At 35.1% G+C, this 27,149-nt stretch overlaps 1 long non-coding RNA gene across 3 annotated transcripts in view; it reads left to right on the forward strand.

Annotated features, from left to right (window-relative positions):
- The window catches only part of LOC119625330 (uncharacterized), a 269,524-nt gene that overhangs the window by 157,866 nt on the left and 84,509 nt on the right, over positions 1-27,149 (forward strand). For 2 of the 3 annotated variants that reach the window (XR_012094235.1, XR_012094236.1), the window contains one exon: positions 2,898-12,628. This is a non-coding gene — a long non-coding RNA (uncharacterized lncRNA). Of the gene's footprint in view, positions 1-2,897; positions 12,629-27,149 lie in introns of those variants that run through there. The other variant, XR_012094237.1, reaches the window with a different exon arrangement.

The raw sequence follows: 27,149 nt of genomic DNA on the forward strand, positions 1-27,149 counted from the left end.
TCAGTAGAATTGGTACCAGCTTTTCTCTGTACATCTGGTAGAATTCAGCTGTGAATCCATCTGGTCCAGGGCCTGTTTTGGTTGGTAGGGTCTTTTTTAATGACTGATTCAATTTCAGAACACAATATTGATCTGTTCAGGGTTTCAATATCTTCCTTATTCAATCTTGAGAGGTTATGTATTCCAGGATTGTTTCCATTTCCTTTAGGTTTTATAGTTTGCATGCATAGAGGTATTCATACTATCTCTGAGGATCTTTTGTATTTCTGTGATGTCAGTGGTAATGTTACATATGTTGTTTCTGATTGTGCTTATTTGAGTCTTCTCTTTTCCTTGATCCTTTGGATTTTTGGGTTCTCAGTTTCGTTCAGTTCTGCTTGAATTTTAGTTATTTCTTTTCTTCTGCTAGCTTTGGAATTAGCTTGTTTTCATTTTTCTAGTTCCTTTAACTGAGATGTTACATTGTTAATTTAAGATCTAGCAAAGACATGAAATCAACCTAGGGGCCCATCAATGGTGGATTGGATAAAGAAAATGTGGTACAAATATATTATGGAATACAATGCAGCCATAAAAAAGAACAAATATATATCCTTTACAGCAACGTGGATACAGCTGGAGGTCATCATCCCAAGCAAATTAACTCAGGAACAAAAAACCAAATACCACATATTCTCACTTATAAATGGGAACTGGGAACAATAGACACTGGAGACTAATGGAGGAAGGAGCTGGGGAATGGGGAAGGACTGAAAAGTTACCTATTGAGTACAATGTTCAGCCCCTGCATGATGGAATCATTCATATCCCAAACCTCAGCATCATGCAATATACCCATGTAACAAACCTGCCATAGGTACCCCCTGAATCTAAAATAAAAGTTGAAATTATAAAAAAAAATACATAAATAAGTTAATTTAAAAACCTGAAAACCACTCTATGCTAATTATATAAGTAGCAGTGCTGCATGTTAAGAATTATTACATTGTTGGTTTGGAGAAGATTTTGGAAAATGGAATAACGGGATGGGATAACAAATGTATTTCTCTACTTATTTAAATTAAAACATATCTTTATCAGATAATAGCAGTATAAAGACATGCTGTGACTTACAGTAGTCCATTTTTCCTAGCATCATCACTGACAAAATTATAATAGTAGATTACTTAAAAGAGCACATGACATAAATTAATCTACTTTTGGCTTAATTTGTACCCATTAAAGTAATGTGAAATCTGTTTTCTCTTCAATCTTGTTTAGTCGAATGAACATGGTTTTCTTTATTCAACACTAAATGGTTAGTTATCAGGCTGTGTTGGTAAAGTGCAAGGTTGAGCAATTAAGATTAGGAAAGTGTTTGTCAAACCTATCTTATCATAAGACTCACTTGGGGTGCTCCTCAAAAATACAGATTATGCCACTACTCCAATCCTACTGGATCATAATTTGGGCAAGGTGAATGTTGTTGGAAATCTGTATTTTTAACAAGAGTGTAGGTAATTGTTTTATAATTAGACAAGTCTAAGTCAATTCTTCAATTCTAAGTCATCGGACTAAGTCAATTCTTCTCAGAAACATTTTGGAGATGATCTTTGCTTTTGAAGATCATTTCCTCCACTTCCCTACTCTTTCACCTTTCAGAACCAAAGAACAATCCACATATTCTCCAACAAAATATCATGACCAACACTTGGTCTTCTTTTTCCTCCTACATGCAGAGTTCATTAGATTACAGTCTGCATAGATCTCTGCTGTATTTTGGAATAGCAAGACTTTTAAAGTATATTCTTCACTAACAACTCCTGTGGTCAGGGGTTCATGTTGCCGAGGCCTCCACTTAGCTTTAAGGAAATATAGAAGATTAAAATTGGGTTAATTCTGGCTTTACATTTAATACATTGGAATAGGCCTGCCATTTTCCATAATAAATGGATACAGGACATAAGATGTTGGAATAATTTCCAAACACTCACTTTTTTTACATTGTATTTTCAGGTACTACTGAATATCAAACATTTACTTCTTGGCTTCTAGTTCATTTTAGAACTTTTGCACATTTTAAGTTTTTTAAGGTATGATAGGATTTTAAGATGATATTTAAAAATTCACAGTCAGACCTTTTCATTTAGGACAGCTAGCAACTCAATATGGTGTTTCTATGGGCTCTATGTTTTTCTTCAAAGTGATTTTTCTGCTAAAGATCTACCTTTAATTTTAAATAACATGTGGCCATGGGAAAGCAAGACTTTAATTTTTACAAAGTATCTACACAATGCCTTGCAAAAATAATGTCAGGAGAGCAAGATCTACCTCACATTTCTAACTCACAAGATCTTTTTTTCATGTAGGTATGCTCAGTTCGTAATTGATTTTTTTCTCTATAGTAAAAATAAATTCATTCTTTTTGGATACTCTTATTTAGTACTAAGTAGCAGGGACTATAGCTAGTCATTCAGTTCATCAAAATCTTATGTTGCGACTCAGCAGTATTTAGTGACGAAGAATTATATTTATTTATATCTACTTAATACATGAATTCTGAATCAAAATGGCAGTGTTTTTAGGGCTAGAAGTTGACATATCTTGTAGCATGTAAGTACAACATATTCATAAAAAATAATTCATTTGCAAGTTGGACTCCCATATCCTTGAATGCATAGTCACATTTGTTTTAGCAGACCATTCCTGGAAGATAGTACAGAAATTTACAAAGAAAACATTACTGTTTGTTTTTTGACAGACACTTTCACACTAAGAGCACTGTGTTTAGGAGGATGAATTGATGTCAAACGTTGAAACCTTCAATCTGTTGTATCTGTGATTTTTAAATCCACATATTTCTGTACATGACTTCAGTGCAATATTATATGATAGGTTTTGATATTTCTTTTTTAAAGATATTGGAGGCCTTAATCAAGAGGATCCTTGAAACATATCCACCTGACAGTTGGAGGACAGTTCTATACCCCTAGAGGTGAGAACTTTTCATGTTATTTGATTTCATTTGATTAAATGGGATGATCTTTCCCTTTAGTGTTGAGGTGGTCATATTTCATTACACCAACTGGCAGCAAAAGATAGCAATACAGAAAAGCTGAAAGCCAAACTTTGAGTTATAAATGTTTCTATGGCGGTGACCCTTTGTGAATTCAAAAATTGAATTTAAGACCCCTTTTCATCATTCTCCATATTTTCAGTCTTGGTCAACAGGTCTGCCCCTAGTGTCAAAGTGTTTTATTACCCTACAAAGCTTTTAATTATGTGTTTGTGAGCCCAAATATATCTTAAAACAGCATGGTGGAAGCAGTGGCCCAGTGCCTCCTTGCTGGAGGCATTCTTGTAAAACAAATGATTTTTCTTATATGATCTTAGAATATATCCATTTCAGAATATATATGTTCAAGGTGTCCAAAATATGTGTGTGTATACATGCTTGTGTATCGTATGTAGTTTATAAATTTATTTGAACTTCACTAAAGACATCAGAATAAATATTATGTATATGTTTGAAAATATTAAGTGTCAAAGAGTTTTTATAAAAACTGAAACTGTACTTTTGCATATTATTGAAAATAAGTATTTTATGAAGAAAAACATATTTTTAAAAACTGCATATTTTTATAACATTAATTTCTTAACATAATGGGAACTAGAGTCAACTTACAAAACCTTATCATTCCCAAAAGTGTCTAATAAAAGTAACTTGTCATTCAACTGAGCCACCGTGTATTAATAATTTTTCGTGTGAAAAATCTAAGATGAAATACCAAGATGAAAAAGGCACTATTTTTGGTAAAGTGGCTCGTATCAAAATTATAGTTAATCTTGTGAAAATAATGAGTAATATTTTTGGTGAACAGACAAAATATCACATATTTTTCTCTCTTTCTCCCAAAATGGAAATATCTTGATCAATTTTTTCCTGATAACAAAGCAAATATATGTCCATACTAAAAAAATTCAGGCAATCCTGCTGAACCTTACCCCTTCTTGAACCTTCCTACCTCCCTACGTTCCTTCTCCACCCACCCTCTACTCCAGCTTTCCTACTTCACAAAGATAAAAATTGGATGCATGTGTATACATGTATGTGTGGGTGTGTGCTTGCATATGTGTGTGCTTGCATATGTGTGTGTTTACATCTGTAGCACTTGGTATGTAGTTTAGTGCCTGGTACATGACAAGCACTAAATAGATGCAAGTTTAATTATAATTTATAGGTGACTTGATTGCATATTTGGTCTCATAACTTTTTTGGTAACATGCCTTTTACTCTTTATATACTGTGGCAGGGATTTTTTCACATATAATCATATAGATCTCTCATGTGTGTTGATGAATATTTTGCATTCATTTTATTGTTATATCTTAATTTGTTTTAATAAGTTCTGCTAGATGGTCATTTCAATGGTTTAAATTTATTTTTGCAAAAATGACAATGTTAAAATAAATATTGCTCTCCAAAAATATTGAACTAATTTATACTACCAAAACCAATAAATATGAGAAAACTGATTTCTTTCTACTCTCATCAGTACTTGGCATTACTAGTACTTTCTTATCTTTGTTACTCTGAGGAATGACAGATGATATCACATGATTGAATTAGCTGGCATTTTTGTTGATTGTCTTTGATGTGATTATTGGTCATTGGTTTTCTTTGAGATTGCCTTTCTATGTCATGTAACCATTTCTTTTTATGAAATTTTTGTATGCTTTTGGTATGTGCTCTTTCTTTACATATTATGAATATTAACTCCATTTCTCTCACATAAGTTGTAAGTCTTTTTTCTTCAATTTATCATTTGTCTTTTGATTTTTTATATTATATGGTATATTCTTCCATGCAGATATGTGTCAACTCTCTTTTTCTTTATGCTTTATAACCTTTGATGTCAAATTAGAAAGCTTCCTACTTCAAGACTTAGATAATACTTATTCTTATGGTTTTCCCATTACTTTTACAGCTTTATATTTTTATGCTAAAATCTCACCCATCTGTTTCATCTGAGAACTATGCTCATGTATTTATGCCTTCAGATAAAATAACCATTTTGGATTTTTGGTCAAAATGAATAATATCTATGAATTAATTTTGAGATAATTAGTATCTTATCAATTCCAAATCTTCCTACCCATAACAAATATGCTATGCCTTTTCATGTATTTAACTTTTCCTTTATGTCTTTTTAGATATCTTTCTAATTCTTTGTATGGTTTTTGAATATTTCTGAAATCATATCTTTGCAGATATCCCTGCCAAAACTCTTGGAAAGGATTAGCTTTGGTTACTTTCCTCCCCTCTGAACAAATCATCATGGCCAAAGGAAAGAAGTATTCTATTTGGCTAGGTCCAGTGAGGCCCTCGAGTGAAGCCAGGGAAAAGGAGGGCATACAGGTTGGCGCCAACCCAATCCAAACTACGGGTCTGAGCAGGAATGCTGTGGGTGGGGTTTGAGTTCTAAAACAAGAGATGCTAGGTAGAAAAAGTAAGAGAATTTTATTTATACTAAATTCTTCTTTATTTCCCAAAACTATGATTCATCTAAAGCACTAGCTCATCCCCATCAATGCACTTTAAACCAGACACCCTCCCTCTTCTCTCCACTTTGGTATTCATGACTTCTGCCTCCACAATCTCATCAAAAATTAGCAAATTGGAATTAACAAACCTAGAATGTCACAACAAATCTTTGTCTTCACAAAGTTTTATATCAAACTGAGATTGCTTGTGAAAATGATTCTATTTTTATATCCATTTACTTAACGTTAATTTTTGCTTTACTTTTTTTTTTTTTTTTTTGACTTGGCTTGGCTTGGTAAACACAAGAAAATAAAGATTTTCAGATTTCTTCCTTATCTTGTTCTGATATAAGATCTCTTTTTTGTTCTTTGTTTACATGACACTGCTTGGAAACTTTCTTGGGGCTCTATTTTAATTGTAGGATTCAAATTTATTATAATTTGGGGGTTGAAAATATGTGTCCAGAGACATAGGATGAGGGGTAAAATTAAATCAATGTTCCCATTTCGATCTTGGGTTAAGCATAGCAATGAAAAGAACTAAACATTCTAAATGGTTACAGTTCCAAACTAGGTAATTATTAATGATTAATTGCTTCTCCATGGAAATCAAAATGGTGAAGGTCAATCTATACATTGATTTCTACAGACCTGGAGTGATAAATGGATAAATGGATTCTTTTGAATAGTTTCTGAAATTTATTATTCAGCTTTTACTATTTAGAAAATGTAATAGTCATATTTTCAGATTTCAAAATGCAATAACTACTGAATGTTTACACATATATTAATACTTACATTTCCAATTTCTTCTCCTAGTTATATAATCTCTGACTTCATGGTTTCATCTCCAAATTTAGAGCTCTTGGGAGCTCCATGGGTTAGATTTACTCACATCTTTGATGTAACCTGCTCAGGTACATTTTCCAGGATAAAGTTCCTCTGTGGCTTGTACATCAATATGAACCCATTTGTTTTCAGATTTCCACATAGTTTAGGAAGCTGCTGTTTGTTGATGTCACGCTCACTCTTATTTTCAGCACTATCTACAGATTTGTTCTTTTTGGTATAGCTTTACTCTCACTGAATGGCATCATGGGAAAGAAGTGAAATACACCTGGGTGTTCAGTCGACCATTTTGAACCAAAAGTCCAGTTCCCTTTTAACAACAAAAAATAGGGAAGAAAAAACCATACTACTTTCAGAAATGTTTTTTATTTAAATTCATATTTTTTCTGTCATTTTTGAGGGCTTTACTAGGAACTATACTCAATGATAAATGCTTTATATGTATTTTCTCATTTAATCTTCATGTCACCCTCAAAGGTAGAGATTACCTTCCCCTTCTTATAAGGAAGAAAACTAAAGTTCCAAAAAGCTAAATAATTTGTCCAAATCATACAGGTAGCAAATAACGGATTTGAGAACTAAACCTATAGTTAGTTGTTGCCAGAAGCTATACTCTAATCACTCTACATACTGCCTTTCTATTCTCTTTCTAACTTAATGCCGTCATTATCCATTTGGTCTACTATTTCTAGTACATTTAGGTGCAAACACTTCTTATTGCCTATTATAAACTCAATAGTTTCCTAGATGTTGTATTTGTAAAGATGAATAAGGCAGTCTCTGTATACGTCTTAATTCTTGAAGAATTTCAAAGGAAGGGGAGCAAGATGACAGAATAAAAGGCTTCGCTGATCCCCCTACTCTGGCCAAGGACACCAATTTGACAACTATTTACACAGAAAAAAGCACCTTCTATAAGAACCAAAAATCAGGTGAGCACTCATGGCACCTGGTTCTAACTTCATATCACTGAAAGAGGCACCGATGAGGTAAACAAACAAACAAACAAAAAAGTCCTGAATCACTGATGCTACCTTTTCCCCAACCCCAGCAGCAGCAATTGATGCAGATAGTATCTCTGGGCACTGGAGGAAGGAGAAGACAGCAATTGTGAGGCATTGAACTCAGAACTGTCCCATTAAGGCAAAAAGGAAAATGGGACCTAACTCAGCCGCCACCTGCCCATGGAGGGAACATTTAAACCAGCACTAGCCAGAGGGGAATTGCCAGTCCCAGTGGTCTGAACTTGAGTTCCCACAAACCTCACTACTGCAAGCTACAGTGCTCTCTGTCTCCAAGTAAACTTGAAAAGCAGTCTAAGCTATAAAGACTGCAATTCTCACGCAAGTCTAGGGCTGAACTGGGTCCAGAGACAGTGGACTGGGTGGGGTCGGGGTGCACAGGACGTACTGAGACATCAGTTGGGATGGCTAAGGGAGTGCTGGCATCACCCCTCCTCTAACAGCAGGTTGCACAGTGACTCCAAAAGAGATCCTTTTATTCCTTTCTTCTGTTTGAGGAGAGAAGCAGAAAGTGTAGAGAGGACTTTGTCTTACATCTTGGAGACCAGCTCAGCCACAGCAAGACAGGGTATCGGTTAGAGTCATGAGGCCTCCATTCCAGGCCCCAGCTTCTAGACGATATTTCTAGACACACCCTGGGCCAGAAGGGAATTTGCTGCCTTGAGGGAAAGGGCCCAGTGCCGGCAGTATTTATCACCTGCTAACTGAAGAGGCCTTGGGCCCTGAATAAGCAGCAGTGACACCCAGGTACTACATCAAGGGCATTAGGTGAGCCTCTGAGACTTGCTGGCTTGAGATGAGACTTGGTACATTACAAGCTGTGGTGACTGTGGGGCAAAACTCTTTCTGTTTGAGAAAACCAGAGGGAAAAGTAAAGGGGACTTTGTCTTACACCTTAGGTATTAGCATGGCCACAGTGGGGTAAGCACCAAGTGGGCTCTTAGGGTCCCTGATTCCAGGTCTTGACTCTTGGATGGCATTTCTGGACGTGCCCTGAGCCAGAAGGGGCCCACTGCCACGAAGTGTGAGTCCTAGGTCAGGCAGCATTCACCACAAGCTGACTTAAGAGTCCTGGAGCCATAAGGTAATTTTGGAGGTAATCTGGCAGTAGTCCTCATGGCCTGGGTGGTGGTGGTTAAGGGTTGAGGCTCCTCTGCCTTTGGAAAGGGGAGGGAAGAGTGGAAGGACTACATCTTGTGGTTTGAGTACCAGCTCAGCTGCAGTACTATAGAATACCAAGTAGACTTCTAAGGTTTTTGACTCTAGTCCCTGACTCCCAAACAGCACCTCTGGACCCAGTGAAGAATGCAGGCCTGGCTGGCTTTGCCACCTGCTGATTATAGAGCCTCAAGGCCTAGAGTGAACATAGGCAGTAGCCAGGGAGTGACTACAGCAGGCCATTTGCAAGACTCAGTACTGTGCTGGCTTCAAGTCTGACCCAGTGTAGCCACAGTGGTCGTGGCCACAAGGATGCTTCTGTCACTTTACTCCTGGCTTTAGGTGCCTCAGAACAGAGAGAGAGGCTCTGTTTGGGAGAAAGTATGGGAAGAGAACAAGATTCTCTGCTTAGTAATCGCAAGAATTCTCCCAGATCTTGCCCAAGACCATCAAGGAGGTACCTCTACAAGTATGTAAGAACCTCAGTGTTACTGGGGGTGGGATGCCCTCTAAAGCAGATACAGCTTAGATTAAAACACATAAGTCTTTTCAAATATCTGTAAAGCATTCCCAAGAAAGATGGGTACAGATAAGCCCAGACAGTGAAGACTGCGATAAATATCTAACTCTTCAATGCCCAGACACTGAAGAACATTTACTAGCATTAACACCATCCAGGAAAATATTACCTCACCAATTGAGGTAAGTAAGACACCAGAGACCAATCCTGGAGAAACAGAGATATGTGACCTCTCAGATAGAGAATTCAAAATAGCTGTGTTGAGGAAACTAAAAGAAATTCAAGGTAACATAGAGAAGGAATTCAGAATTCCATCAGATAAATTTAACAAAGAGATTCAAATTATTAAAAAGAATCTAGCAGAAATTCTAGGTTGAAAAATGCAACTGGCACACTGAAGAATGTATCAGAATCCTTTAATAGCTGATTGATAGCAGAAGAAAGAATTTGTGAGCTTGAAGATAGGATATTTGAAAATTCAGTCAGAGGAGATGAAATTAAAAAGAGTGATAAAACAATGAAGCATGCCTACAGGATCTAGAAAATACCCTCAAAAGGGCATATCTAGGAGTTATTGACCTTAAAGAGCTAATAGAGAAAGAGACAGGGTAGAAATTTTGTTCAAAGGGATAGTAACAGAGAACTTTCCAAACCTAGAGAAAGATATCAATATCCAAGTACAAGATTATAGAACACCAAGCAGATTTAACCCAAAGAAGGCTACCTAAAGGCATTTAATAATCAAACCCCCAAAGATCAAGGATAAAGAAAGGATCTTAAAAGCAACAAGAGAAAGGCAACAAATCACGTACATTGGAGCTTCAATACATCTGGCAGCAGAATTTTCAATAGAAACCTTACAGGACAGGAGAGAGTGACAAGACATATTTAAAGTGCTGAAGAAAAAGTACTTTTACCCTAGAATAGTATATCCAGTGAAAATAATCTTTAAACAGGAAGGAGAAATAAAGACTTTCCCAGACAGACAAAAGCTAACATCAACACCAGACCTATCTTATAAGAAATGCTAAAGGAATTTCCTTGATTGGAAAGAAAAGGATGTTAATGAGAAATAAGAAATTATCTGAAGATACAAAACTCACTGGTAATAGTAAGTACATAGAAAAGCACGGAATATTAGAACAACTATAACTGTGGTATGTAAACTACTTTTATCCTAAGTAGAAAGAGTTATTAATCAATCACAAATATTAACTACAAAACTTTTCAAGACATAGTCCAATATGATATAAATAGAAACAATAAAAAGTTAAAAAGGAGAGGGACAAAGTTGAAGCATAAAGTTGTTATTAGTTTTCTTTTTGTTTATATGTTTGCTTGTTTATGCAAACAGTGTTAAGTTGTTATCAGGGTAAAATAATGGATATAAAATAGTATTTTTAAGCCTCATGGTAACCTCAAACCAAAAAACATACAATAGATACAAAAAAAAAAAAAAAAGAGCAAGAAACTAAATCATATGACCAGAGAAAATTATCTTCATTGAAGGAAGACAGGAAGGAAAGAAGGAAGGAAGAGAAGACTACAAAACCACAAAATAATTAATAAAATGGCAGGAGTAAGTTCTTGTTTATCAACAATATCATTGAATGTAAATGGACTAAACTCTCCCATCAAAAGACATAGAAAAGCTGAATCAATGAAAAAACAAGACCCATTGACCCCTTGTCTACCAGAAACACACTTCACCTATAAAGACATAGATAGACTGAAAATAAAGGGTTGGAAAATGGTATTCCATGCCAACAGAAACCAAAAAAGAACAGGAGTAGCTATACTTACATCAAATAAAATAGATTTAAAGACAAAAACTATAACAGACAAAGAAGGTCACTATATAATGATAAAGGGGTCAATTCAGCAAGAGAATAAACAAACATATATGCAACCCTCACTGGAGCACCCAGCTATATAAAGCAAACATTATTAGAACTAAAGAGAGAGATAGGCCCCAGTACAATAATAACTGGAGACTTCAACACCTCACTTTCACAGTGGACAGACATTCTGGACAAAAAAATCAACAAATAAACATTGGACTTAATCTGCACTACAGACCAAGTGGATCCAATAGATATTTACAGAACATTTAATACAGTGGTTGCAGAATACATATTTGTTTCCTCACCACATTGATCATTCTCAAGGATTGACTATATGTTAGGCCACAAAACAAGTCTTAAAACATTCAAAACATTGAAATATGTCAAGCATCTTCTCTGACAACAATGGAATAAAACTAGAAATCAGTAACAAGAGGAGTTTTGGAAACTATATAAATACATGGAAGTTAAACAATATGCTTCTGAATGACTAGTAAGTCAATGCAGAAATTAAGAAGGAAATTGAGAAATTTGTTGAAAAAAATGATAATGGAAACACAATATGTCAAAATCTACGGAATATAACAAAAAGAGTACTCAGAGAGAAGTTTATAAGTGCCTACATTAAAAAAGAGGAAAAACTTCAAATAAACAATCTAATGATGTATCTTAAAGAACTAGAAAAGCAAGAGAAAACCAAACCCAAAACTACTAGAACAAAAGAAATAGTAAAGACCAGAGCAGAAATAAATAAAAGTCAAATGAAAAAAAGAAATACAAAAATCAATGAAACAAAAACTTGTTTTTTAAAAAAGTTAAACAAAATTGACAAACTTAATAGAATAAAAGAGAGAAGATACAAATAAATAAAGTAAAAAATGATAAAGGAGACATTACAACAGACACTGCAGAAATTCAAAGGATTATTAGTGCTACTGTGAGCAACTATATGCCAATAAATTGGAAAATCTAGAAAAAAATGGACAAATTCTTAGACATATACAACCTACCAAGATTGAACCAGTATATATATATATATATAGAGAGAGAGAGAGAGAGAGAGAGCGTGTGCACGAGAGAGTAAACATCTTTCCATTCATACCTTGGAACTTAACTACACTTAAAAGTAGAACCCTGGGGCACCGAAGATGGCCGAATAGGAACAACTCCAGCTTCCAGCTCCCAGCGTGAGCGACTAAGAAGACAGGTGATTTCTGCATTTTCAACTGAGGTACCGGGTTCATCTCACTGGGGCATGTTGGACAGTTGGTGCTGGTCAGTGGGTGCAGCCCGACCAGCGAGAGCTGAAGCAGGGCAAGGCATCGCCTCACCTGGGAAGCGCAAGGGGGAAGGGAATTCTTTTTCCTAGCTAAGGGAATATCCTTTGGGGATATACCCAAATGATTATAAATCTTGCTGCTATAAAGACACATGCGTATGTATGTTTATTGCGGCACTGTTCACAATAGCAAAGACTTGGAATCAACCCAAACGTCCATCAGTGACAGACTGGATTAAGAAAATGTGGCACATATATACCATGGAATACTATGCAGCCATAAAAAAGGATGAGTTTGTGTCCTATGTAGAGACATAGATGCAGCTGGAAACCATCATTCTCAGCCAACTATGACAAGAACAGAAAACCAAACACCACATGTTCTCACTCATAGGTGGGAACTGAACAATGAGATCACTTGGACACAGGAAGGGCAACATCACACATTGGGGCCTATTGTGGGGAGGGGGGAAGGGGAGGGATAGCATTAGGAGACATACCTAATGTAAACGATGAGTTAATGGGTACACCACACCAACATGGCACATGTATACATCTGTAACAAACCTGCACGTTGTGCACATATACCCTAGATATTAAAGTATAATAATAATAAAAAAAACTTCTTTCTTATAAAAAAAAAAGATCCGCTTGCTAATAAAAAAAAGTAGAACCCTATACATTAGCATATTAAATAAAATAGATAAGCATTGTATAGTAAATGTGATGTATATATTTGTGTATTTATGTATTTTAAATATATACTAATATACCTTTAGATATTTAATAATTCTATTAAAATAATAAAAGTAATATATCAATGTTATATTGATATATTTATTTAAATTTATGTTTAAAAACTGGGTTATGTGACTTATTGCCTAACTGAATTAAGATTTCAGCAAAAATCAGAGATAATTTTTTGAATATATTGGCGCCATATGTGGGGGGATGTACTACTTTTATTTTTAAAACTCTATCAAAGTACCTCCTGCTGACTAGGCAGAATTCTAAATACTTCACAAATATTAACTCAGATAATCATACTGACAACTCTGTTCAGGATCTACTAGTGTGATGCCCAATTTGCAAATGAAGAAGTTAAGTAGCTTATATCCAAGGTCAGACCACAAAGTGGCAGAATAGGATGCAAAATGAGTCCAGAGTCTATGTTACTGTTTGAAAAGAATATTCAGCCATATCTGAGCAGGTTTTATTTATTAATTAGAGGCCAAAGGCATGGAAAAGATTAGCCAAGTCTCGGTAGCTTAGTGGCAGGTCATCTAGGGCCCTGGAGTCTCCCTTTCAGCTGTCCCTCTGTGTGATATTTTGGAGCTGGGGCATGCCTTACCTGCCTCCTCCCAGGGCCCTATCTGCTGAATACTACGACAGTAGGCAATAAAGAGAAGTTAGCATCAAACAGCAGCCCTTCTCTTTATGTAACATAGAAATGACCCTTTCGTTATTTTTGACTGACCATAGCTACCTTAGTACTATGTTAGCCTTGGTTACAGACTGGGTTTTGATGATAAGTATGACTTTTGTAATTCTTTGAAACCTGTGCAAGGCCTCTCAATTGCCGTAGGAACAGTGTAAATTTGGGAGTGTAACTAAATACAGATCTTCACAGATTGGAGTTTGAGCTTGCTTCTTCAGCAGGGACTGGGACTGCTCTTTACTACTACAGGATGTTTTTCTCATCTTCTAGAGCTTAAGTCAAAAAAAATCTAGTTTCTTTTTGGGTGGTGATGATGAACTGTAGATACTTCTTCACAAGCTCAAGGAAAACACATTAGAGTTTTCTGGTCAAAAACGAAGGTTAATTATGCTACAGGAGAAACAGAGTTTTAAAAGACAGTAACCATACTAACTCTTTTTTAATTTTATCACTGAACTTTGAATAATAGAACGTAAGCAGTTGTTTGGATTTAAATTATTCTTGCCTCTTGAATTAGTATTCAAACTCCCTAAGATCACCATATGTGTTATTTCAGAAAATGAAGAGCCTTAAAAATTGCCTCAGAAATTTTATTTCCTTATGTTATAATTGAAATTTGGTAACTTCCCTCAAGATTAATAGAAAAGTTGTTCTAAAATCAACAAAACATGTTCACTTAGTTTTTTCCCACCACACTATGGGTAGGAGCTAATATTTACTCAGGGTCCAGCATATGCCAGGCATTTTACCTCACTTAAGCCCATGCTCAGTATATGTGGTGAATATTACTTCTCTTTATTTTATTGGTGAAGAAATGGAATCTCAGAGGCATTAGACAAATTACTCAAGGCTACACAGGCTCTAAGAGGAGTCCAAACTGGGGTTATTCTGACCTAAAAATAATGTGCTTTGCCCATCACAATACCATAAACTTTTAAAAATATTGATCATTTCCACATTTCAATTCACCAGCATCAATGATGTACTTTAAAAGAGGAGCTTTTTTTAGAGAGAGCTATTTACTCTTTTGGTTGGAGGCATAGGAATTATGCAGAATATTATGCATAACTTACTTAGGCAAGTGCAGTGGTTAAAACTAAGTACCAGTGGCTTAAATACTTCCTTGTTAAACAATTATAATGCAGATTAAAGCCCAAATGTGAAATGTGAACCTTTACACCCTGAGCCCACAAAGGTCGTCCCATCCTTGTGGACCCTATGCACAAAGTACAGTTGCCTGCACCTCGGAGCCCTCTTATGAATGGCTGGGAGGGATTACACAGGAATCAGCAGGTGAGAGGCATCAAAGGTTACAGCTCACAGTGCCGTTGACCCTCAGTCGAAGGCGGAGACTCAGAGTAGCTGTCAACAGAATAGAAACCCTTGTATGAGAGAATTGCTTAAAATACTTCAGTTGCTCTCTGTGCATAGTGGAGGCACTGTTTGTGGTTTGGGAAGCTATAGAGACAGTTAGAGGCTGTTGTCGCAATTCACGAGTGTATGTACTCATGTATATCTGTAATGTGGTGTGCTTTCTTATCTTCAAGAGCATAGTTAAAACAGTTGGATTATGTTGATAAAATGGACCCTATAAGGAAAGTACAAGTTTTGACATTTCCTCATTTTGTAGCTTGTGTTCAGTTGGCAATGTGAGTATTAATAGTGAACAATGTTAATGCCTGCATGTGATGTGAACCTGCCAGTTAAAAGATGATAAATTGTGGATTTATTATTCTTTTTCTCAATCTCTTGACAGCTGTGAGCAAGGCTGTTCCAAATTACCACTAAATGGTAGAAAGTTTATTACTTCCCTGGTCAAATAAAATACAAATACAATTTTACCCTGCAAAAATATTATTGAGTTAATGTCGCAAAAATCTTATTAATCTTATTATAGTTAACAGCGCATAGTACTAAAAGACAACTTGGGAAATTCAAGACAACTTGATTTTTAGAACCTAACAGTATCTAGAAAATCACATATTAAATGTCTAATAAATATTTGTGAACTAAATATACATGAAGACAGTATTAACATCTCTCCAAGGGAAAAGTGCCTGGCTAATAACTTTTAATAAGTTAAGTGCTCCTAATTAGGAGTTGGCATTTATAATAGGGAGATGCTTTGTGATTTCACGTATGTAGAGGCCGAGAGACAGAGATTTTATTGTGAAATAAAGGATGTATTGTGAAACAAAGGAGATGGTCAGAGTAGGGTGGGTAAAGAAGATAAATAAGGAAAACAAAATAAACTTTATTACTTTAAAAATTTTTGTAATGTCTTTAATAGAGACACATTTTAAGGAGATTTTTGTTCACAGCTACAAAAGAGAATCATAAATGAGTGAGAGAAGAAAAAATAGAAATGATAGTGAATTATGAAAAAGGGCAAAATGAGAGGAATAAAAATTATATAAGAAAGGTAAAAGAGAAATGTCTAGAAGAAGAAAAGTATTTGTAAAATGGTTGTAAATCTTCTGCCCTTTCTTCAATGTTGAGGATCCTTTGGTTTCATATTCTCTGCTTTTTCAGACAGGATGTACATTTATAGACTGTTTACTTAGTAACTGAAACCTTTGCTTTTTTCCTCTTTGAAAAAATCATGAAACATAAAGTTAGAAGGGAGAAGTTTGTTCTTAGCTACTTAAAAATGTAAACCTCATCTGGGAGCAGAATAGAGATTCAAAATATTCTTTAATAACCTAAACTGAAAAAACTTTGATACAATTAGGTTATTCTTACTGGCTATTAAGATTTCTTAGGACTTACTCTGTAAAATATTTTGTGATATTAATGACATCTGAGTGAAAGCCACTTCTAGTACCATTAATGGCATTTTTATTTTAGAATTATTTCTAACTAGAATACATCTAAGGAAACCATGAATATGTTCCCTGAATTGGAGAATCGTCTGTCTACTTGAAAACTGTCTCCGGCAGCACTGTAGCAGAGGGGTAAAGTGGGGTGCTCTGAGGCCAAACTGTCTGAGCTGGAGTCCCAGCTCTGCCTCTTACTGTCCAGGTAACCTTGGGCAGAGTCATTTCTCCTCTGAGAAGGTACTCTCTTTGAAGATGCTATCTCATGTGGTTGAACTATAGAACAAATTTACAGATGCAAAGAACTCAGAAGGATGACATCAAAGAAGTAATTAATAAATATGTTATTCTGACACATTATCCAATGTAGAAACAAGTAAACATCACTTCAAAACATAAAAACAGAAAGCCATTTAAAAAACAAATAAATATGTTTGTAATCAAAGGTGAAGATTATTTCTTAAAATGAATATATATATATACACACACACACACATATATAAACACACACACGCACACACACATATATACATATTCGTTTTTTGAGACAGTCTCATTTTGATACCCAGGCTGGAGTGCAGCGGTATGATCTCAGCTCACGTCAACCTCTGCCTTCTGTGATTCTCAAGTGATTCTCCTGCCTCAGCCTCCTGAGTAGCTGAGACTACAGGTGTGTGCCACCACGCCCTGCTAATTTTTGTATTTTTAGTGAAGACAGGGTTTCAGCATGTTGGCCAGACTGATCTCAAACTCCTGACCTCAAGTGACCCACCTGCCTTGGTCTCTCAAAATGCTGGGATTACAGACATGAGCCACCATGCCCGGCCTAAATTATGTATTAAATCTATCAGAGTATCTTCCACGTAATAGCAGTTCAATAAATATTTGCTGGAAAAAACTGGGTAACTAAAATAATAAAATATAAACCTAGAGATATTCACCGAAAAATATTATTGAGATCTAATATGAGCTTATAAATGCATTAGGTCTATTTTGATTGAAGAAGAAATATAAGATGTAACCCATGCTCTCAGAGTGGTTTCAATTAGTTGAAGAGAGAAGACCACATATATAACAGACATAGGGATTATATTTTGCACATAACAGGTTCTTAATAAATGCTGAAGTACTTGAAATGATTGAGTGAAAATATCTGAAATAATTATAAATGATAATAGCAATTTAAGGCACTGTAAGGTAGGCGTTCCGGGGATAAGAGCCAATGGGTTGATGTAGTTCACAATGTAGGGCTCAGGCTGATATTTAAAGAATATATAAATTTAAGCCTGTCATTCTCAACTCTGGTTGCACATTAAAATAGTGAGTGCCCAGATCCTACCACAAGAAAATCTTATTTAATTGGTCTGAGGTGAAGCCCAGGCTTTTATGTGGCATAAAAGCTACAGAGGTGATTCTAATATTCAGTCAAGGTGAGAATCTCTGGTATAAAGTGGTCAGTGAAGACAGAGAAGAAATTCCAGGAAGATTTCGGGGAAGAGGGATGGTAATGGGGGATGATTTGTGTATAGGGCCTTGAAAGGATGTATAGTGGTTCAAATGGGAGCTGTATTGAAGCTAGTCTAGATTAAGGTGGTTGTAACAAAGTCCCTGACTGGAGTGGCCTAGATGGGGATGGAAGTAATAGACATGCAGCTCTCTCATATACGTAGGCTTTGATTTTTAGATATGCCCAACTTAAATCTCCCGGGAAATGTTGCAGGATCTCTATAGGCCTTAGACCTCTTATCTATAAAATGTAAAATAATTCTACTCCAAGTAGCTCTCTCATAAGGTGTGGGGACAAAAGGACATGGTGGAAGAAAGAGATGAGTTAAAGATGAATGGGAAAATGGTGGTGTTCCCACAGAGGCAAGAAGATGAAAGTGTCTAAAGGGAACAAAAGCAAGTCACATGCTTCACGTATAGTCCTAGAAAAATAAATAATTCAAAAATTTATAAATAAAATACACTGTGAATTAATAAGCTGCTATTTTATAAAACAAATCTCACCTACCTCCCAAAGACTACTAATGCATTTTCCCTCAAAACCGACTCCACTAACTCAAAAATCAAATTAGAGACACATGAGCCAATTTGGGCAAAATAAGAAATGACTCTGTTGAAAGTTTACTTAGTGTTTTTAAATGTTCCTATTAAGAAGCAGAAGTGTGTAAGTCCCGTGAGAAAAAAGTCAAATGAAAATAGGAAGTACTGAAAATGAAAGCCACATACGTTTTGTAAGAATTTGTCCTTCCAAATTCTCTTGGTATACTTTTTCCACAGCAAAATAATTGAAATTGTTAAACTTTTAGATAAATACTATCTACATGGCAGCATATATTAGTGCAGCTATTTTTAAATTAAGTGTAGTGGCTTAGAAACACATTAAATGACCATTAGGCACCCTTTCTGGCTTAATACAAATAAAACGAAAAGTACTAAGTGAAGCAGAATGATCTAGGAAGAAGTGTTGACCTGTAATTAAATTGGGTTTTTTAAAAACCTGAAGCTCATTAATTTACAAGGCCAACTTTTGAAATGGTCTCTAGGCATCATTGGCCTGACTATATTTCTTTTATCTCCATACATTGTTATGTACTGTCACTCATTTTATTGCCACAAAACTTTGAGAGATAAACAGACATGCAATGCCATTTCAAAGTAGAGAAGCTACAGAGAGGGATTACCTATCCCCCCAAAACATGGCTGGCTAAGCAGTAATAATGACCAGGCTGGAACACAACTTTGAGTCTGATATTATTTCATTGTAGACTATCATATGCATTTTAGTGGTCACTGACCATTTAAAATCACATTCAGTAAAAATAATTACTATATCTTTCTTCTGCTTGTTATAACCCAACTGAAACCAAATGCATTCTCTTTATGGAATTTTGTATGACTTGGACTCTGATAAATGTTACTTTATAAAATAAGCAATAGTTCACATTTTCAATATGTGCAGGGCTCTAATTTTAGATAGACCCAGCTTAAATATTCTAGACAAGTGGCTTAATCTCTACATGCCTCAGATTTCCCATCTATAAAATAGATAATAATTTGTATTTTATATTTGTGAGGATTTAAGAATACATATAATGTTCTTAATATAAAATAGGCTCAATAAATATTATTTACATAATTTTGATGTTGAAAACAACTATTTCCTATGGCACACGTTTACCTATGTAACAAACCTGCACCACTGCACATATATCCCAGAACTAAAAATAGATAAATAAATAATGATAAAAGAAAAAAATGCTAAACGGAATTCTTCATGTTGAAAAATGAAACAATGAAATAATATGATTTCATATGAAACCATATGAAAATATAAAGCTCTCTATAAAAGGCAAATATATACACAAATATAAGACTGTTATCCTAATGATGGCATATAAAACTCTCATAATTCTGCTATAGAATTAGTATAGTGAACTACCAAACTGTACACTTAAAAAGGTATAAAATGGTATATTTGTTGTTTTAGTTCAATTAAAATTTTGTAAAATGAAAAAAGAAAATAACTATTTCATAATATGGATGTATTTATTAATTTATTATTTATTTAAAAAGTTGCATTTTATAAAGAAAAATAGCAATCTATGTTATAACCAAAGATATTCTGAAGAAAAAATCAGGTTAAAATGTGGAAAAATATTTCAAAACAACAATATGTGAAAAAATGAAAAGTACAATAAAAATATCAACATGCATTTTTTATGAAGCTAGACAAGTTTATTTTAAAGTTTATGCAGAAAAATAAATATACAAGAACAGGGCCTGGCATGGTGGATTATGCCTATAATCCCAGCACTTTGCGAGGCCATGGTGGGAGGATTGCTTGAGCCCAGGAGTTTATGACCAACCTAGGCAACATTAGTGAGACCGTGTCTCTACAAAACATTAAAAAAAAAAAAAATAGCCAGGTGTGGTCCCAGTTCCTCAGGAGGCTGAGGCAGGAGAATCACTTGAGCCTGGAAAGTCAAGGTTGCAGTGAGGCAGCCAGTGAGCACTCCAGCAGCCTGGGTGACCGAGTGAGGCCCTGTTTCAAAACAAACAAACACACACTAAAAAGAAAAGCTATAAATGGGAAGTAGTTATAACAAATGTTAAAACCTAGTATAAATCTTTTATAATTGAAACAATGTGTTACCAGCTCATGATAAAAAGACTGATGAGCAGAACTGAGTGGAAATTCTAGAAATAGATCCAGGTACATATTGAACTTGGGTATGTATGTGCATATCTGTACATTTGTGCATATTTCCAAGTTCTCTGCCAAACCTGAAAACCCATTTTTGGGAATTTCTCTCCTGCACTGACTTGGTGTTACTGTCCTGGCAGGTGAACCTTGATTTTATTCCATGCTTCTAGTGATCGATTTTACCAGCATTGTACATTACAACTTTCTGTATTGATGGAAATGTTCTAAAATCAGGGCGGTCCATTAGGGAAGTCACTGTCCATATGTGACTATTGAGTCTTTGAATTATAGCTAGTGTAACTGGGAAACTTAGTTTAAAATCCTATTTAATTTGAATTAGTTTGTGTTTAAATAGTCATACAAGGTGTGTGGGGACGCTACTGGATGATCCTACCCTATACTCTAAGCTCCTCCAGGAGAGGTCCAAGTCTGTTTAGTTCACATCAGTGTCTAGCCTGAGGGATGACTGGTCTTTTTATTTCCAATCCATATTAATTCTATTACAGATGTATAGCGGGAGGGCTGGTTGCACCCTGATGTTCAGCTCCAAATCAGAAGATTAAATGCCCCAGTGCTGGATGTAGATGCTTAGAAGAATCGGAAGCAGCTGCTAAGGGTGGGGTGGGATGGGGCATGATCAGGGAGGAGAACTGCAGCTTGTAATAGGTATTTCTTGCAAAGGCTTTTCCTTCTGCAAAAGTTCACTCTAATTTACATAAACCTTGGAGTATTGTTTTTAGATAATAGGGAGTAAAAAACAAAAGCAGACATAAACATATGTATTCACCTGCCTCAAGAAAATGAGAGCTTTCTTAAAATAGTATTTTCAGCCTTTCTTTGGAAAAATATGTCTTTGAGGAAACATGCACTCTCAATGCTTTAAGTAAACACTGGTCTCAGGAAAGCAGAACATCAGATGGAGGGCTCAACAGCAACAAAAGGAGGAAATTAGAATTTTATAAGAATTTCTCGTAATCTAAAGATTATTTAAATCAGATCTTCGGAGACAATTTTGGGCAAAGTCAAATAAAATGTTAATGCTGGTATAGAGACAGCAAATGCTCTATGGGGGCATAGATGACTGATTGGACTTTCTGCTTTTCCAATCCCTCAACCGAGTAAGGAAAGCTACTCAACTTCTCTGAGCATTAGCTCCTTTATCTGCAAAAAGAGAAGAGTTGTATTGGGTAAGTGTGGTTTCCGGGGATGGAACTGTGGGTCAATGGTCAGCAGAGGTGAATTTCCCTCTACTAGTGTTTCCTGCCACACTATAGCTACCCCAAAGAGGTTGTCATACAGGGTTAAAGAACGTGAGAGCTGGAGAAGATTCTAGAAATCACCCAATCAAATGAGGAAATTGAGTAAAGAAACAAAGACAAAAGTGATACCAGCAGCAGACTCTTAAAAAAGAACATGGGAAAAGTCACCAGGCTCACACCTGCTCCATGCTCTGGGTCACCACCTTCAAAATCGGGACTCTGCTGAAAGTTCAGAGATGCTAACACTCAAGTGCATATTTCAAGTTCAGCTTTCTCACACTGTAATTTCCAATATTTGTTTTTCTTTAGTTTGTTAAATGTATTGCCAGAGTGGTGAGATTTCTTTATTCGAGCAAGTGATTACAATCACTTTACATTTAAAAAAAAAAGTCCCAACATTATGTAGTAGGAAGACAAGGTTTTTGTTCAGTCTTCTACAGTTTTCTCTCTTCTAATGCGGCACTTTGGCTTATCTTAAATTTCAATGAACACAAACAACTTTCAGGGTTTCCTTCCTTCCTTCCTTCCTGCCTTCCTTCCTTCCTTCCTTCCTTCCTTCCTTCCTTCCTACCTTCCTTCCTTCCTTCCTTCCTCCCTCCCTCCCTCCCTCCCTTCCTCCTTCCCTTCCTTCCTTCCTCCCTTCCTCCCTTCCTTCCTCCTTCTCCTCCTCCTCCTTCCCTTCCCTTTCCCTTCCCTCCCCTCCCCTCCCCTCCCCTTCTGTTCCCTTCCCTCTTTCTTTCTCTGGGTGACCTCTTTAGCTTCATTGTCTTTTCTCTTAGTGATCATAGCACACAGCATAGAGATGTCTGATTGTGACAAAGGACTTGTGAAATTACACATTAGAGACAAAGAATAGTTACGTCAGTTACGAAATTTTGTATTTTATAGTACAGTGCAGAAGTGCAATATCAATGTGCAGATCAAATATTTGCTAAAAAGAAAATTCCCTAAAGTCATACAATTTGGAAATTTGTTTTGTTCAGATTTGACTATGCTTTTGAGTTACTTTACAGCAACTATAAAATCCATTTTCTTTTCTCCCCTGTTTCCTGATTTGGGTACTTAATTTTACATAGCTAAACATCTACAAACATTTTCTTGTGTCAAGTTAATCTTCTCATATAGAATTTTTTTTTTTTAGCTCAGCTACAACTTTATGTAATGAGAAATAATTTTAGGTCTGGTATTCAGATATAATAAAATATAAGAGAAGACAAACTAAAGAACCATAATTTTTGTTGTGAGGTAATGTAACCTAAATACTATGTCTATGACATGACAAAGAAAAGAATATACAACTGATATTTTACCAAATTTGGGGATATTACCCCGTTGTGTCACTCTGGAGATGAACACACAGATCACTCCCAGAAAGCATATGACATGGGTAGTTTTATCATTATCCATTATTAGAGACTCTAGACCTGTAAATATTATTAACAATGTGCTTTCTTTTTCAGTGAGTCATCTGGTCTCACTACGCTTTTCTTTAGCTATTATTTCCCCAGTGTTCCTCTTACTTTTTTATTTTTAGGATCTCATTCCCTTTCTCACTCACTCATCTCGTATCTGTTCCATACATTACTTATTTATTCATTCATTCATTATATTCAGAAAGAACTTATAGGATGATAAGGTTAATATTAATCATAAAGAAAGGAAGATTCTCAGAGAAGACATTCATTCGCAGTACTGAATTTTTGCCTCTATTTTTTCCTTTAAGACACTATTTGGACAAATTCCAAAATGAAACCTCCACTCAACAATAGCTCTTTAAGTGAAGCTATTTTTTAGTTGATTTTCTCCCTTTATAATTTCATGCTTTAGTGCAGTATTTCTGGACACTTAACCTGTCCCTCCTTCTCAACAGGAATCTCTTTCTTTATTGAGAGTAACAAAGCCAGAAGGGGAAGCAGGTGCTCAAAGCTTCAGTGGCCACAACTGGAAAAAAAGAAAGAAAAAATCTTCATCCCCAATCTATCTAGAGCATAATCTTTTTTAAAATATGCCTTCCTAGATATTATACTGTAGGTTTATTCAGTTTGTTTAACTGGGAGTGCATACTACCTGCAGACTTGCCAGAAAATTTCTGGGACATCCTATTTTTTCTCATTCTTCCTAATGAGAGGGAAGCCCTAGACAGCAAACTCCTATGGCACAGCTCAAGCTCTGACCCAGGGGTAATGGGCCTAACTAGAATAAAGACAAAGAGGCCTCCCAGGGGCTTCATCATTAGTCCTTTATAATCATAGTCTGTAGGAATCCACGGATCAGTAATCATAAGTCCAATTCTGAGACAACTTATTTTTAATAATATGAGCTACTTATAAAACCATAATGTGGTATAAATTAAATTATAATACCAGAGGTCCACTACTTCTATTTTCTAATTGGATGTAAAGTGATCTAAAATGATCTATAGAAATAATTAAACTTTGTAAGGTGATAAATTAGTGAAATTAACTTGCTAATTATTGTGAGACATTGAAATATTAGTACTCTCCATTCAGATAGAAAAAAATATTGGACAAATTAAGTGATGATATTTTTTTCTTATTTTTCTCCTATTTCTTTTTTCTTCAGATAGAAAAAACTATTGGACAAATTAAGTGATGATTTTTTTTCTTATTTTTCTCCTATTTCTTTTTTCTTCAGATAGAAAAAAATATTGGACAAATTAAGTGATGATTTTTTTTCTTATTTTTCTCCTATTTCTTTTTTCTTAATTCTCCAGGAATTCCAAGATCTACATTTTTAAAATGGAGAATATTTGATGATTTTCTTTCATTCAAAGTCAGTTCAATATGTTTTCTTCATCAAGCACAGAATGTTTCTCAAACCCAATTGCATTTCAGATGTCATTGTAAAAAAGAGCCTTTCATTTGTTAACATACTGCGGAAAAAGAAAAGCATTCTCATATATTGTTGTTGGGAGATAAATTGTTGGAATGTCTGTGAAGAGCAATTTGCCAACATAGATCAAAGGGAAAAAGCACATAAAATGTAACCATGAAATTCTGCTTCTAGATATTTATTTAACCTCTACATATACAGGTTTATGTGCACAGTGATGCATATATGATGATATTCACTTGTGCATTTTTATAATTCCAAAAATTAGAAACAACCCAAATGTCATTAATAGAAAACTTGTAAAATAAGTTTTTCTATGTCCATAGTGTGGAATGACATAGACATATTAAAAAAAACAAATAAACAAATAAAATGATGCAGCTATTAAAATTATAATACCTAATATTTATTGAGTAGTAAGAATTTATTAAATAAATACATAAATTAATTTAACCCTCATAATATCCCTATGATGTGTATATATATATTATAAATCCTGTTTTATAGTTAAGAAGACAGAGAAATGGAGATGTTTCCTTTAGTGATCAAGATAGAATGTAGGTAGGCCCTTATAAAAACCCAGGCAGTTTTATACTGTGTTATACTATATAAACAACTATCAGGTATACAGAGTGTGTGTCCATTTGTAAGAGAAATACATTTGGAAGGAAAGAAGGGAAAGGACAGAATCTGCATTCTTAATTTATCTAAAGAATACAATTGTTTAAAAAATATGCCGTCCTAAGTATTTTACTATTTGCTAATGCACAACATTTTTCTAATATATTCAATAAATAAGTATTTTTTTATTAGAAGTTACGGTTTCTATAAGTCATGCATGGCAAAGCATTTGTAAAATTCTGTGCTCTTCAATATTGTAGCCCCTAGGCACAGGCTGCTCTTCAACATTTAATATATGACTCTTCCAAATTGAGATATGCTGTAATGGTAAAATTCTTCCCAGGTTTTGAAGACTTTAGTGTTGAAAACAGAATGTAAAATATTTTACTAACACTTTTGTAATGATTCATGTTGACATAATATTTTGATTTTATTGGATTAAAGAAATATATTGTTAAAATACATTGGCCAGGAATAGTGGCTCATGCCTGTAATCCCAGCACTTTGGGAGGCCGAGGCAGGTGGATCACCTGAGATCAGGAGTTTGAGACCAGCCTGGCCAACATGGTGAGACCCCATCTCTGCTAAAAATACAAAAATTATCCAGGAGTGGTAGCGGGCACCTGTAATCCCAACTACTCAGGAGGCTGAGACTGGAGAATCGCTTGAACCTGGGAGGCAGAGGTTATAGTGAGTGGAGATCATGCCATTGCACTCCAGCCTGGGCAACAAGAGCAGAACTTTGTCTAAAAAAATAAATAAATAAAATAACCTTTTTCTTTTTACTTATTTAATGTGGCTCCTAGAAAATTTAAGATTACTCAAATTATATTTATATTGGACAACAATAATTGAATGCTTTCATGTTTCATTGTACTTAACTTGCTTCTCCTCCAGCATGATTTCTCTAGCATGGAGGTTCTTAGTCCTTCGTGTACATTAGTCACCTGAGAAACATTCAAACAATACCTGGGCCCCACTACCAGAGATTCTAAATTAATGTTCTGGTCTGAGGTCCCAACATCACTATTTTCCTTTCTTTCTAAATATTTTAAATTTTGCATTCTAATACGAAGTCATTAAAGAGAACAACTGCTCTAACTATCTGAGCCTATTTGGGTTGTGCAAGAAACTTAATTTTTCAAAAGGTATTTCTTTTAATAATATGTTGATGCTAAGTTTTGCATTTCTTAACTAGGCAGGGACATTTATTTTGTTGAATGATGCCAAATATGTTGGAAGATTGGACTTTTTAACTAAAGGAATATTTTTTTAAAATTTAGTCTTTGCTTGGTTAAATTTGTTTAATCATTGTTGGAACAAAGAGCCTTATCCATATTCCTGTTTGTCCTCCAATTTTGGCCAGGAAGAAGCATTTAAAGCACTTTGAATAGAGTAAATAAAAGTTGTAAATCTGTTTATATTATGACTATGATAAATTGAAGGTAACCAACAGTACTGGTTTAAAGAATATGCCTTTACAAGTCACAAAAATAGATCTTTTTGTCCCCTAATATTCTCAGTGCTGTAAAAGTGAACTGTGACAAACATACTAATAAAATTTTTGTGCTCTTCTGGATAAGCTCTAGTTTTATAAAATGCCACTAAAAGTTAATTCTTACTATATGTCATTGTATTCCATGGAGCCAATGTTCAGCCTCTCAATTTTTCTATCATTTTTCATAATTTATTCTATTTTCTGTCACAATGTTCAGCTCCATATTTTAACACTCATTGCTGATTGGATGGTAGTCATA

The sequence above is a fragment of the Chlorocebus sabaeus genome, chromosome 10, assembly GCF_047675955.1.
Source record: "Chlorocebus sabaeus isolate Y175 chromosome 10, mChlSab1.0.hap1, whole genome shotgun sequence".
In the NCBI taxonomy this organism is placed as follows: domain Eukaryota; kingdom Metazoa; phylum Chordata; class Mammalia; order Primates; family Cercopithecidae; genus Chlorocebus; species Chlorocebus sabaeus.